Raw genomic sequence first — 15,176 nt, 5'->3', positions numbered from 1 at the left:
AAATAAAAGGTAAATGGGAGCTCGATCAGTGTGCGGACCTTCTCTCTTTTTACAGTTTATAATCAACATTCAATATAGATATAGGGCGATAGGACTCACAATGCTCTTTATTCTTCCCATCCTTTGGTAGGACCGAGATCCTCCATCCTCTTTCCATGATGGAGGAGCCTCAGCTTTGTCAAGTGTCCAGTTAAAAGAGTTCAACATAGCTGGAGCGAGGTCCTCTTTAAAGATTTTATACCATTCATTTGGAAAGCCATCGCTCCCCGGGCTTTTATTGGCTTTCAGCCTTCCAATCGCAGAGTCCAATTCTTCTTTTGTTATGGGAGCGGTTAAAGCTTCATTTTGCACCTCTCCTATGGACGGGAGGTCTATTAATGTTAGCAAAAATTGTCTAATACTATCTTCACTTTCCAACTCAGGTTGCGAGTACAAATTCTCGTAATATTCTTTGAATCTTTTTTGAATCTTTTCTGGCTCATAGGTAATTTTATTTCCTGAGGGATCTCTAATTGTATGTATTGAGTTTCTAATTTGTTGATTTCTGAGGCGTTTTGCTAGGATTTTTGTTGTCTTCGGCCATGCTTCATAGAATGTCTGTTTTATTTCTTTCTCTATTTCATCCTTCCCCATAACATCTAGTTGCTTCCTTACTCCTTTTAACTGCTCTACCAATGCTTCGTCTCCCTCTTTTGGACGTCGTCTCTCTAATTCTCTCAAATTTCTCTGTAACTCCTCATATCTTAATTTCCTGAGCTTATTCAAATATGCCGTTCTTGATATTAATTTCCCTCTCATTACTGCTTTAACCGTATCCCACACAAAGATTGGGTCACTTGACCATTGTCATTAACTTTTATACAGTCAGTGATTTCTTTTTGGTTCTGCGTCACCACATTTTCATTGTTTAGGATGCCAACGTTCAATCTCCATATAGTGTATTCCTTTGCTTATAATTCAAATGTATAGTCAGATAAATTATATTGTGATCGGATATATCTGCTGTTCCTATTGAGCAGTCCATCACCCTATGCCTATCTCCAGTGTTCATCAAAAAGAAATCCAATCTAGAGTGCACCTGATGTGATGCTGAGTAATGAGTGAAATCTTTAACTCCTACATGTATGTTCCTGCAAACATCAAACAAGCCAGACTCCTTGATTAGAATATTAAGATCTTTAGACCTCTGTGGCTTATGTTTACTTGTACTTGTGGTATCTTGGGAATAGTTTAAGATTGTGTTCCAATCTCCAGCACATACTAAAATCCCCTCAGCTTCAGATGATATTACGTCGAAGAGGAGTTTAAAGAACTCTCTGTCACTCTCGTGAGCAGAGCATTATCTATCTTCCCTGTAATTATCATATATCTGCCTTCCTTATCTCTTTTCTCCTTTAACAATTCAAAATTAACGGAATTATGAATGAGAGTAGCCACTCCCCTTTTCCTACTATTTTTACAAGAGCTAAAAAATGAATTTGCATAACCAAACTTTTTCAACTTCTCATGTTCTTGCTTCGACATATGTGTCTCTTGCAAGAAAATCACTTGTGTCTTATCTTTTTTCATTTTAGATAGGACTCTACTTCTCTTAACTGGGTTACTTAAGCCATTTACATTTAAAAAGGGCAATTTTCAAGTCATTTGACCCCGACATTCATTTTCCACGTAGTAGATGAGTTAGCAGCCCCCCGCAACACACATTGAACACATATAACTATCAAACTTTCAACCAAAATGAAACCTCCTCTACTCTGACCCCGTTGGAAGGTCGAGGGATCTGTGCCATCTTTAGGTTTAAAACAAAACTGGTTGTCAGAGGTCAGGACAAACTGTTCCAGCCTATTCAGTATAGTCCTTTCCAGGGGTTACATGCTGCCACTCCGACGTGCTGCCACTCCGACGTTCTGCCACTCCGAAATATCGGCACTCCGAAATATTGCCACTCAGAAATCCCACCACTCCGATTTCCATAAGGTCCGCCACTCCGAACTTGATTTGACTGTCTGTGAAAGCTGCTGTATAAACATAACTTATTTATTTACTCTCCCAGCCCCACGCCAAACCTAACCTCCCCCCATGCCTGAACCTAACCTCCCCCAGACCCTAACCCAAAACCTAACCTCTCCCACCCCCACGCCTAAACCTAAGGTCGGCACTTCGGAATGGCGGCTCCTTTAGAAAAACGAGGAAGGGCCGACATTTCGAATAATGAAGGCAGGAATTTTCGTAATGGTGGGGCCTATGAAAAAAAGGTGAACGACCGCCAGTCCGAATAATGGAAGTTAACGTTCGGAGTGGCAGGGCTTCGGAAAGGCAGACAGTTACCCTTTCCAGGACCTTGGATAAAATACTGGCCAGAGCTATAGGCCGGTAATTATCTCTGCTATTTATTTTGCCAGCCTTGTCTTTAATAACAGGCACTAATACAGCAGATAAAATAGAATCAGGTAAGATTCCATGGACTAAAAAGCCAGTAAAACAGATGGCAAGCAGAGGACAGAGTTATCTACTCGCACGTTTAGATGCTCAGCAGATATCTTATCCAAGCCACAGGCCTTATTATCTTTTAAAATCATAATGGCATCATGAACTTCCTGTGGGGAGACTGTCACATTTTCATTGTCATCAACAGTACCCACTACAAACCAATGCTATTGCTATCTGCTAGCATTGGTTGCTAGGTTGCTAACGAAATTCTTATTCATGTTACCTCCCGCAGACTAGATGCCTTGCGGGACATTGCTGCCTCTACCTGTCAGAAATATTACTGTTCTTATTATCCGATGTAGCCTATATCATCTATTCTAGTTTCCTCGAAATGGGGCTATAATTTAGAAAATGGAGGGCGTGAGAGCATGATAAAGACTTGAAATTGTTTTTCAGAGCATAAACTCATTTGGAAAGTGTGTGTGTGTGTGTGTGTGTGTGTGCCACCCATGTGAAGTCTCCGATGTTCAGCTTCCTGATCGTCACTCCGTTCCTCTGAAGCTCTTTGACCAGCTCCTGCTGACATTGTTTGCTGCCACACACACACACGCACACACACACACACACACACACACACACACACACACGCACACGCACACGCACACACATTATCATACCACAATACATACTGGATATATACACACATACTGTCATTTAGGAGGAACTAACAACATTTGCCATGAAAAGGCAGGTTTGTATAATAGTCATTTTCACACATTTCAAACTACACCTACTTGCAAATGGACAGACAGTAGTGGGTGATGAACACAGATGCATGGCATGGGACAATATTTCAAAATTCAAGAAGTCGCACTCACAACACAAACATGTGACAATACCAGGGGCGTAGCTATGGGTGGGCCTGGCAGGGCCTAGGCCCACTCACTACTTGCCTAGGCCCATCCAATCAGGAGACTTTAAAACCTCTTAAACGGCCAACATTCCTGTCTTTCAGAAGCTGCAGCAGGCTCAGCTAGAGTGAAGCTACTGCTATCATATGAAACTAGAAGACCTAGGCATCCATTGGCACCAACCACGTCATCATGCTAGCTTGTCAGGCTAAATAACACCTCAAATCTAGGCTACATTTTGGCGAGGGAAAAACCAAAACACAATGTTTATTACATGACTATAAAAACTAGACTAGAAGAAGAAAACTAAGCCTAGAAAAAGCTTAACAGTGCTGAGCTGTATCTCAAATTAATCTTCAGGTTCCCACCTTTCAGATGATGTGTACCACTTCCATGTAGCATATACTATTGACCTCTCACCCTAATATCCCCAGGAGCAGAATGTTAAGTGGGGGAAGTGTATCTCCTACCCAATTTCAATGGAGTTCACACTCGGTTTCATCATCTCTTATTGCCAGCATTTAGAACAGTTCTCTTCCTCCTCTCTCTTGTTTTTGTATTATTTGTGTAATGATGTCATTCCCTCTATACAATTTAAGTCATTTCATAATCAATAAGCTATAATTGCACACACATCATTATTGGTATAAGTTATTAACTATGGTTGCATATCACACATGGGCAGACTCCATAATCATAAGTACCATTCTACAGACAGACAGCTTATCTGCTATCTCTATTGGCATTGAGAAGGTCACTGCGTTCTGCCACACACACAGACATGGCGCCATCCCTCCCCTCTCTCTCTCCTCTCTGCCTACTGTATAAGAATCCCTGACAACTGTTGAATCTTCAGGTCTGCGGGTCTGCTTAGAACACTGTGTATATATATATATATATATATATATATATATATATATATATATATATATATAGTATAGTATCAGTATATAAATGGGAGCTGGGGCTCTGTTTGTTTCTCTGTTTGTTTGTTTCTCTGTCCCACTGTGATGTCATAAATCCCACTGTGACATCATCAGTGATGTCATAAATCCCAATGTGACAGCTCGGTGATGTCATAAATCCTACTGTGACATCATCCGTGATGTCATAAATCCCACTGATGACATCATCAGTGATGTCATAAAGCTGACATCATCAGGGATGCTGGTATCATTGGCCACACAGCTGCCGAGCTGCGAATGCGAGCTGCAGGGCCAACTTGCGAGCTGCAGGGGCAGCTCAGCGAGCTGCAGGATGGGCAAGGCCGCGAAGCGGCTGCGAGCCTAGGAACCGAGCGCTTGTAGTGCGTGAGATCCCTAGTATATATATATATATATATATATATATATATATATACATACACACATACACACGCATTTATTATCATTATTATTACACATATTATTATTATCATTATCATTGTTATTATTATTATTATTATCTTGTAATTTTTGGGGCGTCTGAGTGAAATGTTCTGTGGTCTCTCCTGATTCTAAATATAGCTGGATCGCTTTGTTTAACCTAGTAAACTATTTTTATACGCATTTTACTAAATGTCTATGGGAGGAAATGCGGAAAATACCAGTTCGGGTTCATATGCCTACCCCGGAAGAGGGCGTGACTTTCGCACTCTATTTTGGGCAAGAGACCTTTAAGAGAGACCCCACTCCTACTACCCCACTCCAGGCTCAGGCTGCTAGTGTTTTATTCCTAGGTGAAACGTGGGATGAACACGCCCCGACCTAATTTGATTGGTCGCAGCCACTGCTTCTTCCTGAAAACGTGCAGCAAGTTAAAAAAAGATGTGTTAGGGGGGGGGGGGGGGGGAGTTCAGGCCAGGTTGTGCCGCAGCTCGTATGTTATGGTGCATTCCTTTGTCGGGTAAGTCGGGTATCGGAAGTTCTGACGCAGTATTTCCATGTTCCTCTCTAAATGCCTTCCATTGCATCTGTGTGGAAAAACATGCATGCCTACAAACATGGACGGCTAGTAGGCTACCTACCGCATGCTTCTATCAAGCACAAACCAACTGTGTGGGAATGGAAATGGCAACTAAAAGTTGTTTCATAACACAAACACTAGGCTACATCAAGTGAAACATTTGTGAAAAAGGACCTTCTTACTTATCACAGTGTGTGTCTTTGTGCACCGCCATGTTGATTGTGACATCAGAGTGTTTGGCTTGGCGGATGCTGCCCAAGTTTCCGACTCGGAGTTCCGTCTTGAACGACCGTTCCATTGCACTTTTCCCTGTCGGAGGTCATTTTTTCCGAAATTCCGAGTGTTAATGGGTAAGGTGCTTGCCTTCCAATCTGGCGGCTGGAGTTCGAGTTCCAGTCAAAGCAAGTATTTTTCTTATTTTAAAACATTAGGGTCAGGCAAGTAAAACAATGTGGTTATGGTTAGGGTTTGGGTCTGGTTGTGGTTAAATAAGAAAACCCTAACCCGCCTAATCTTAAACTTTTTTTTTTTTTTTTCTACTTGCTGCACGTTTTCAGGAAGAAGCAGTGGCTACGACCGAAGAGTTCCGACATCTCCATTCACCGCAATGGACCAGTTTTTTTCCAGGAAGTAGAAAGTGGAACTCTTCAGTAAAAAAGGCCAGGTCGAAACCTGGCATACGGCCGGTGCATGCGATCGTCACCCATATACTATACCCATACACATTTTAACAATCAACACAACACATATAAGCCGTCATCTGATTTTCCACCTTTTTTCCCTGTTTCTGTTTAGGGATGCAGGATAAAGATTTTTTTTTTAAATAAATGCTGCAGCTGCACACTTACTGTTTAAACTTGAATTATAATTGTAGTTTTTCTTTGTTCTTTGATGTGAATTTATGGCTTTTTGGCACCTATATGTAACCTTTTAAGGTTGAGATAATTGTATTATCATTATATGGTCCAAATATTTCAATAAAGCACTTGAAACACTTGAAATATTCTTGCTTGGGTGGTATCATTCTACTTGAAATGATGGTAAAATGTATTATTTTTAGTGTAAGGGTCAGAAATGCACGGCTTCACTCCCACTCGGGCTATCGGGCTGGCCCTTTAGCTCGAGTGGTTAAGGTGTTGCGCAGTGCATGGGTCTGAGCCAGGGATCCCCTACATTAGTAAAATAACGGCTAATAGTCGAACTTAGCCATTGTCCCATAAAGATTCCATTACAAAACACGTTAACGTTAGCCAAACGTTTTTTGGTTACACAATGCATCGCCAGCTAATGTGACAGGATGAGGTCCGTTTGATATGTTGTTAAACGTGTTATTTTACACCATTTGAAAGAATGAACCCACCTTGAATTCTTTGAACAGGTCTGCCATAAAAAGTTGAATGTAGGCTAAGTAAGCAGCAGAAGCACTATTGTTTTTGTTTTAAATACTTGAGGGCTACATGCCACTGGTGTTGCACTTAGGGTTGCCAACAGTCCCGTATTAGCCGGGACATCCCGTATTTGGGTCAAAAGAGACGTGTCCCGTACGGGACGCCACTTGTCCCGTTTTTAAGGGAAGAGGCATATTGCGACCTGTCTGTCTGCTTGCCTGTGTGTTTGGCCCAATCCCAATTCTTTTCTTAACCCTCAATCTTAACCCTCAAGCTCAACCCTCAATCTTAGTAGCCCTCAAAACTAAGTGTTAAGGGCTATCTTGCGACTTTAAAATGGGACAGCCCTTAAAGGCAGATACGTCTTCAGACTGTGGGGGGCAGCAATATGCCAAAGCTCCGGATCCAGTCTGTCAATTCAAAAGAAGAGGAAAAAAGCATCCCTACAAATATTTCCTTGATAATATAGATGTAGAAATTACGATAACCATTGTACTGTATTATCTTAGATTAAATGTCATTTTATGGATTTCCGTTTTGGAGCCTAACACATTTGTTGTTGCTAACTATCGATAGTCAGTAGCCGTGCTGGTGCGGTCAAGCCATATTATTATTATTATTATTATTATTATATTATATTATAACATTGCTAACATTGCAACGTAGCCGAGTTAACACGGTCACCAGTTAAACCGAAACATGTTATCGGCACTGCTGGATGTTGTAACTACTGACTACCGTGTTCATGTGATAATAGTTTGCAGTTATCTCCCATGCTTTTTATCTAACGATCTATCATTAGATAAACACTGCAGTCAAGCCAGCCCTCACGTCGGAAAGCACGGTCATTCTAGCCCCCACTTGTTTTGTGGTGCGTAGCCTGGGAGATAACACTAGCCCGGTCATCTTACGAAAATGTCCATGCAAACATTACACGTAGGCTGTATCTTGATAAAAACAACTCAACAACGACGTTACCACCGAGAATTATGGCATTTCGTAACAACGTTAACAATGTTATATAATATAATATAATAATAATATGGCTTGACCGCACCAGCACGGCTACTGACTATCGATAGTTAGCAACAACAATTGTTGTTAGGATTCCAAAACGGAAATCCATAAAATGTCATTAAACTAAGCTAATACAATGGTTATCGTAATTTTTACATCTCTATTAACAAGGAAATACTTAACTTTGTAGGGCTGCTTTTTTCCTCCTTTCGCCGCCATCTTCCATCTGAATGGATCTAGCTGATGACACGCAAGGGATTCTGGGATCGCACTCACTGCCAAGGGTGGTCCTGGAAAATCTCAAAAGTAAGGGCCATACAACCCTTAAACTTCACCCTTAACTCAACACACTGAGAATTGGGACAGCACTAGCACTTCGCGGGAGTGCGCATTTTTGAGACTGAGGGTTAAGATTGAGGGTTAAGATAGGAATTGGGATTGGGCCTTTGTGTGCTGTATGAGATAACGCGAAGGGCGCTAGGACCCTGGGGGTGCCGGCGTGCCGCAGCCGCTCAGTTGATGACAGGGGGCAGGCACAGCTGCACAGAGCGTGTGTGTGTGTGTGTGTGTGTGTGTGTGTGTGTGTGTGTGAGACTCTCAGGTGGGCGCGGCTATATTATTTGACAGCGTGTGGTGTGCCACAATCACTCATGTGGAAAAATGAGCGCACGACGTGGGCATGAAAGCGATGGAGACGGCGATGCAGGCCCTGGCCCTCCAAAAAAGAAAAGACTTTGTTCATATAGTAAAGTTTGGGAAGAGAAGTACACGTGGGTTAAGCTGACTGACTCCCCCATGAAGGACACTTACAGACGTTTGTAGAAAAATAAAAATAAATAAAAACGTACAGATGTTTGTTTACTTATGGATATTTATGGGCATTATTACCCCATTTATAGCCTACTTTGTACCTGGCTAAATAAAATTTAGCAGTTCAGCAGTTATGCCATCTTCTTTGGTGTGTGATTATTTTCAAAGTCACACTTGAAAGACCAGATTCAAATCACACATTTGCAAACCTTTCAATATTATGTGAAATGTTTCTCTATCAAGGGAAATGGCAATAACAGCTAGTAATGAAAACAGAAAATAAACACTGTAAAGGGAATAACATAACACATTTTTTAGAGTTGAATGTTTTTTTTTTTTATATCATATAGCCCCGGGGGGGGGGGTCCGACCGTCCCGTATTGCTGGGATGGAATGTTGGCAACCCTAGTGCACTGTCTGCACTCACTGAGGCACTGCCATACAGAGTTGAATGTAAGAAGTAAGCAGAAGCACATTGTTTTGTTTTAAAGTTGAAGGCTACATGCCATTTGTTCATTGGAAATGGTTGCATACTTTAATAAAGGAGATCTCACTGCTGTTTACATGCTTTTCTGATCGGCTAACACGCTAGTTATAGCCTACTTAGCTCAGCTGTTAGCTACTTATCTTAGCTCTCTAGCTGCCTCGCGGTAAGATGTCCATGTTCCTTACGCATAACATTCATGTATATTTGCTGGAAGGGGAGACGTCTCCCGCTACTGTTGATGTCCAGAGACACTGGGAAATGTGTGTTTGTTTATTTGTTGCGTCGCGTGTAACGTTAACATGGACCCTCTGCGGCCGTGAGCGACTCTGTCAAGCTAAACATGATCAGATCAGGGCAGACAGGAAGTCCGAAACCGGACATTCGTCAAATAAAACACATTTCAAAGTAAAAGCCCATCTTGATGAAAGGGTGACAGGAGTCGTGTATGAAGCCGTGTGTGCAGCGATTGGGACACACAGTGCAAGCACCGGCCTAAAAAAGCAGCACTGTCGAGTTGCATCAAAATAGACAGTGTTGTACTTTGAAAGGGTTTTTCATCCCTTGAAATGAATCAAATTGTACATTATCGGCTTTATTTTAGCATGCAAAAGTAGCGCGAGACCCATTCCTGGCTGTTCATTGGCTAATGATTCTTGCATTTTGGTCCTCCGCTGACGCCACTGTCAATTAACCTCGCGTCACCAGGCTCTTCTCGGCGAGAAAGAGCCTGGCTCCCGCCCACAATTGATTTTGTCACCCTACTGGTTCCCGCCTAGAGCCCGCCCTAGACCGGATGGCAGCGTTTCTAGCTCGTCAACTTTCACGTTAACTTGACAATTTGACCCAAGTATCAGAATCCTCTTTCACCGTTTTGACCGGTGTGTCAGGCGGTGGTGGCGGAGATGCCATATTGCATAAACGTTTTGTTTTATGTAACGCTAGCTTTGTTTTGATCAGACTCTATTAGGTAACATCACCGCGTCAAGCTAACGGCAACAAAGACGTTGTTAGGCGCATTGCCATCCGGTGTTAATTCTGGGTCCGGGGTTTACGCCCCCATGACAAAAAGCGGGGTGGAAGGTGCCCAGACTACTGTCAATGGTATGAAAGTTCATTGGCTGACCAGTCTCCTAAGGGGGCGTCGCAGTGGCGAAACCTCCGTGGCACAGATACAGGAAGTGACTGGAAGTTGTGGTGTCTCTATCGCGGCCCTTTAACGTACTCTCATTGGCTACCCAAGAGTCACGTCCGTGTTACGTGCCATCCTATTGGTTGCTGGATAGACGCCCATATCGGATTGTCCTAAAGCGGGTTGAAGGTGAACAACAGAACCAGGGCCCGTCTCTCTCTCCTCTCCTCCCCGCAGCACAGGGACCCGACAGCCCGCAGAGTCATGTCAGTGTTCACCGAGGTCCCGCAGGCTCCCCCCGTGGCCGTGTTCAAACTCACCGCGGACTTCAGAGAGGACTCCCACCCGCAGAAGGTCAATCTGGGAGTAGGAGGTAAGAGATGTTTGTTACTTGCTAATGAATGGGCGGTAACTAGCTTACTGACAGTGAGTTAGCCTAGCAGTAGCAACCCGTCCTGTGGCCGACTGTGCTGCTTGTGCTGCCTGCTAGCCTGCTGGCTGGGTCGGTCTGTGACTGGAGCAGTGCTGCCTACCTGCTATGATCACGCCAGGGAGCATGCTGAGCTGCGCTTTGCTTTGACCTTCGTACTAGCTAGCTAGCTAGCAAGCAGCCACTGACAGGATCAGCTGTTTTGACAGCAACATACCGGTACATGGATACATGAGTCGCTCTATGGAAAACTACTCCTGACATTAGTGTGATAATGTAGTTGCTAGTTATATTCTAGATACTGAATCAATGAATGATACGTGATTGATTGGAATTAACGCTAGAATTTATAGATTTTTCTTTACATATTTATTGACAGTCGAAATGACATGGATACAAGCAAAGCAGAAATGCAGACAAAACAATCACACACAAATAAAGACGTCATTGAAAACGTCCAGACAATTACATCCCGAGCCAGGGGGGGGTTTCTAAATGAAAACACCAAATAAAGGGAGCATGCATCAATCAACAGTCTGCGAATTAAAAAAAATCAGTGACTCCTCTTGTGACTGCTCTGCTCTGTCAAAGCACTGACATGAACAGACTCCAGACCTGCTCTGTAGAGAAAAAAAAATAGATTATCATGTTCACATGTTTGTCAAGGTCTAAAACCTTTCCACATGGACCCCTAATTTAGTCCACATTAGTTAGCAACACAAACTTCCGTTCTGTCTCTCTGACCCAGATCTGACAGTATTTCTATATGATTTTGTCGACAATCCCTGATTATATGTGTTGCACGTAGAGACAACAGTGGAACTATGGTCAAAACAGTCATTCTCCTACATTATGTGATTGTTGTATTAACTTATTGTAATTGAAATAATGCTGAAATTGATCAATTCATCCATTTGCTGGGGACCCCCTGGGACCCCCTCAAGGACCCCTGGTGGTCTCTGGACCTCAGCTTGAGAACCACTGGTCTGGTCGTGTGTAACTTCATGTGACACAGCCTTGAACATGTCATGCTCCAGTATTTAAACGGGGAACTCTACAGGTGGATGTGATGTGATGTGATGTGATGTGATGTGATGTGCACTGCAGGTTAGGGATGCACGATATATCGGCAAACATATCAGTATCGGTCCGATGTTGCAATGTTAATAATTCGAAATTCGATGCCCATCCCTAATCGGTATCAGCCAAATTCTTCACATTGAGATGAAATAATGCAGTAAATCTATGATTTATGGGCTTTTACAAATGTTTTTGAAATAAAGAAATGCATTACTTTTTCAAATTTAGTGTTAACATGTATTTTTCAGTATGTAATCTTTTTTATTATCATAGAAATGTGTTTTTATACAGATCATATCGACATCGGTAAATATCGGTTATCGGTCATAACAACAATCTTAATATCGGTTATCGGCATCGGCCAAAATTTTCATATCGGTGCATCCCTACTGCAGGTACTGTATGTAGCATTTTAAATGTAAGCCCAGGCAGAAGCATTAAGACTGGGGCTTTTCTAGTTCAATGTCTTCAAAGCATCCGAATGTCAACATCAGTTCTTAAACTGGTAAATGGCCTGCATTTGTATAGTGCTTTTATCCAAAGCACTTTGGAGTGAGTACATTCACCCGTTCACACAGACATTCATACACCGAGGGAGGCAAGCTACCACGCAGGGTGCTGTCACAAGCATCGGGAGCCATTTGGAGCTCAGTATCTTCCCCAAGGACACTTTGACATGCAGACTGGAGGAGGCGGGGATCGAACCACCGGCCTATTTTATAGACGGTTTTCACCAGAGCGCAACCCCACAGCACTTCCTTTTTCTCAGCATTCGGCAAACTGCAGAAATATTCACTCGACATCGTTACTTTGTTTTCGCCACTCAGCTGTATAGACGGTTTTCACGGAATGATCAGTCCTGCACTTGAATGTTTTTTTCTCTTTTATGTCCATAGCAAACACTGCAACAGGAAGTGAGCGGGGGTTCAATTTAGAATGTTTTTGTTGTCAAGTTAAAACCGTCTATACAAAGCAAATCAATTTGTCCATGGAATGCCTCAACATGAAATTCAAGCTACACGCTTTTTTTCTTTACACATCTTTAATATTTAAAAAGGAAGAACCAAGATAAAGGTGACAACAGGTGACTTCACTGATTGGCTCCTCCTCTCTGGTTGAACTTGTGTTTGTTAACCAATGAAATCGCTGCATTTAGACCTCGGTTGCCAAAACATTTATCTGTGCCCCAAACCAGTTAGGCCTGGATATAATAAGCACTAAATGCTAGTAGCCAATGTGCCTCACTCGCGTGCTCTAGCCTACACTTTAAGATCTTTATTTCCTGGGATACACACCCATATAGATTGGTAGTAATTGTTCCAGGTGAAATTAATATGCCTTGTGGATTTGGAGATAAAACAGAAGAATTAACTGTAATATGGATGGCAAACAGTAGAGGCTGTATGACCTTCATGCATGTCAGCCTCATATTTGTATGGAAGACATTGTGTTTTAAAAGAATTATGTCTGTTAAGAAATCACACTGATCTCACTCCTAATTAAATATATCATGATTTTGTGAAGATATCTTTGTCTATATTATTTTGAGGATGAATAAACCTCATAAAAGTGGTATAATATGGCATCGTGCCCGGAACAATACACATCAATATCCAATAACAAAGTGAAAAAAAAAGTTGCATTACAAAATTCTTCGTCAGTCTTATCCTTGTAAGTAACTGTGTCACTTCACAATACATTTTGTAGCATACGTTTAAACTGCAGCTAACCTACTTTAACCTTGTGAGGGAGCTGGATTCGCGCGAGATCATGAGATCACAAGATCACGATCACATGACTAATCCAAATCCGAATCTATTGGTTTGAATCCGAACCACCAATCAGCGCCCAGAGGCAGCACGGGGCGGGCTTTAGGCTTTAGGTGTGGCTCAGAAGTGAGCCCGTGATAGGCAGATGGTTCATCCAATCACCTGCCAGGTATTTTTTTAATCCAATCACAGGCCACGTATTTTATGAAAGTGCCTGCCCTTTGAAATAGTTTCCCGAGTGACTCGTTCCCAGATGGTTATATTATGAAAACAAACCTCTGGCAGCGTCAGCTTAAATCTACTATGGATGGAGCAGGAAATGACACATCAGCTGTTTTATAGTTGTATTTACAGATAATAGTTCTGGACAAACAGGAACATCTTTTTGAAGGACCACTTAACGAGGTTAAAGCTTCAAGCATCCACGGGAAAAGGCTTTATATTAAAGGATCAATATTGGGATTCATGAATTGATATCAGTTCCTCTAAATGAATATCAATTAGGGCGGCAACTAACGATTATTTTCATTATCAATTAATCTCTCGATTATTTTCTCGATTAATCAATTAGTTCTTTTGTCTATAAAATGTCAGAAAATGGTGAAAGTCAGTGTTTCCCAAAACCCAAGATGACGTCCTCAAATGTCTTGTTTTGTCCACAACCCAAAGATATTCAGTTTGCTGTCATAGAGGAGGAGAGAAACCAGGAAATAGTCACATTTAAGAAGCTCGAATCAGAGAATTTAGACTTTTTTCTTAAGAAAATTACTGAACAAAATAGTTGTCGATTATTTTTCTGTCGATCGACTAATCGATTAATCGCAATTGCAGCTCTAATATTGAATCTGTCTGTCTGTCTATATCTATCTATCTATAGTCTATTGATTGTTTTAACCCAGCCCTAGTCTGTAGCGCTGGCTGATTTGAATGTTTGACTCAAGGCGGGTTGAACTCTGCGCAGCACAGAGAGCAGAGCTGAGCACTGTGCTGGGCCTGTCATCTGATATCACAGCAGAGAGCTGGACCGCTTTCTTAAAGCAGAGCACGCGTTCCACAGGAGTCAAACAGACACGCACACACACACACACACACACACACACACACACACACACACACACACACACACACACACACACACACACACACACACACACACAGACTTTAGTCTCTGTTCAGGGTGACCTTCAGGGAGTGTCTGGTACAGAATGAAATTAAATACACTTGTTTCAATGGCTGCTCTCTCTCTCCTCTTATCATTTCAGACTGCACGATTATTATTATTATTATGGCTGAGCAATATATCAACATATCGATATCAGCATGAGACTAGATATCGCCTTCGATTTTGGATATCATAATATCGTGATGAGGCATAAGTGTTGTCTTTTCCTGCTTTTAAAGGCTGCATTACAGTAAAGTGATGTTATTTTCTGAACTTACCAGACTGTTCTAACTGTTGTATTATTTGGCTTTACCCACTTGGTCATTATATCCACATTACTGATGATTATTCATTAAAAAAAAAAAAAAAAAAAAAAATCATTGTATAAATATTTTTGGGAAAGCACCGATAGCCCGCGAAGGAAACCCTGCCGTTGCATTTTATTTTTGATCACAGTTGTTTTGAATAAAAAGTGCTTGTGACATCTCACATGTGGCTTTGACTTACAACTGAACATTTAGCTCACTTTGTAGAATATGATTTTTGGTCCATATCGCCCAGCCCTAATTATGGCTATTATTATTCTTAGCACTAAAAGATCAAAAGATCCTGGACATCA

This window comes from Poromitra crassiceps (genome assembly GCF_964638095.1).
Source record: "Poromitra crassiceps genome assembly, chromosome: 4".
Taxonomy (NCBI): Eukaryota; Metazoa; Chordata; class Actinopteri; order Beryciformes; family Melamphaidae; genus Poromitra; species Poromitra crassiceps.
The sequence above is the reverse complement of the archived record's forward strand: the minus strand, read 5'-3'. Positions refer to the sequence as shown.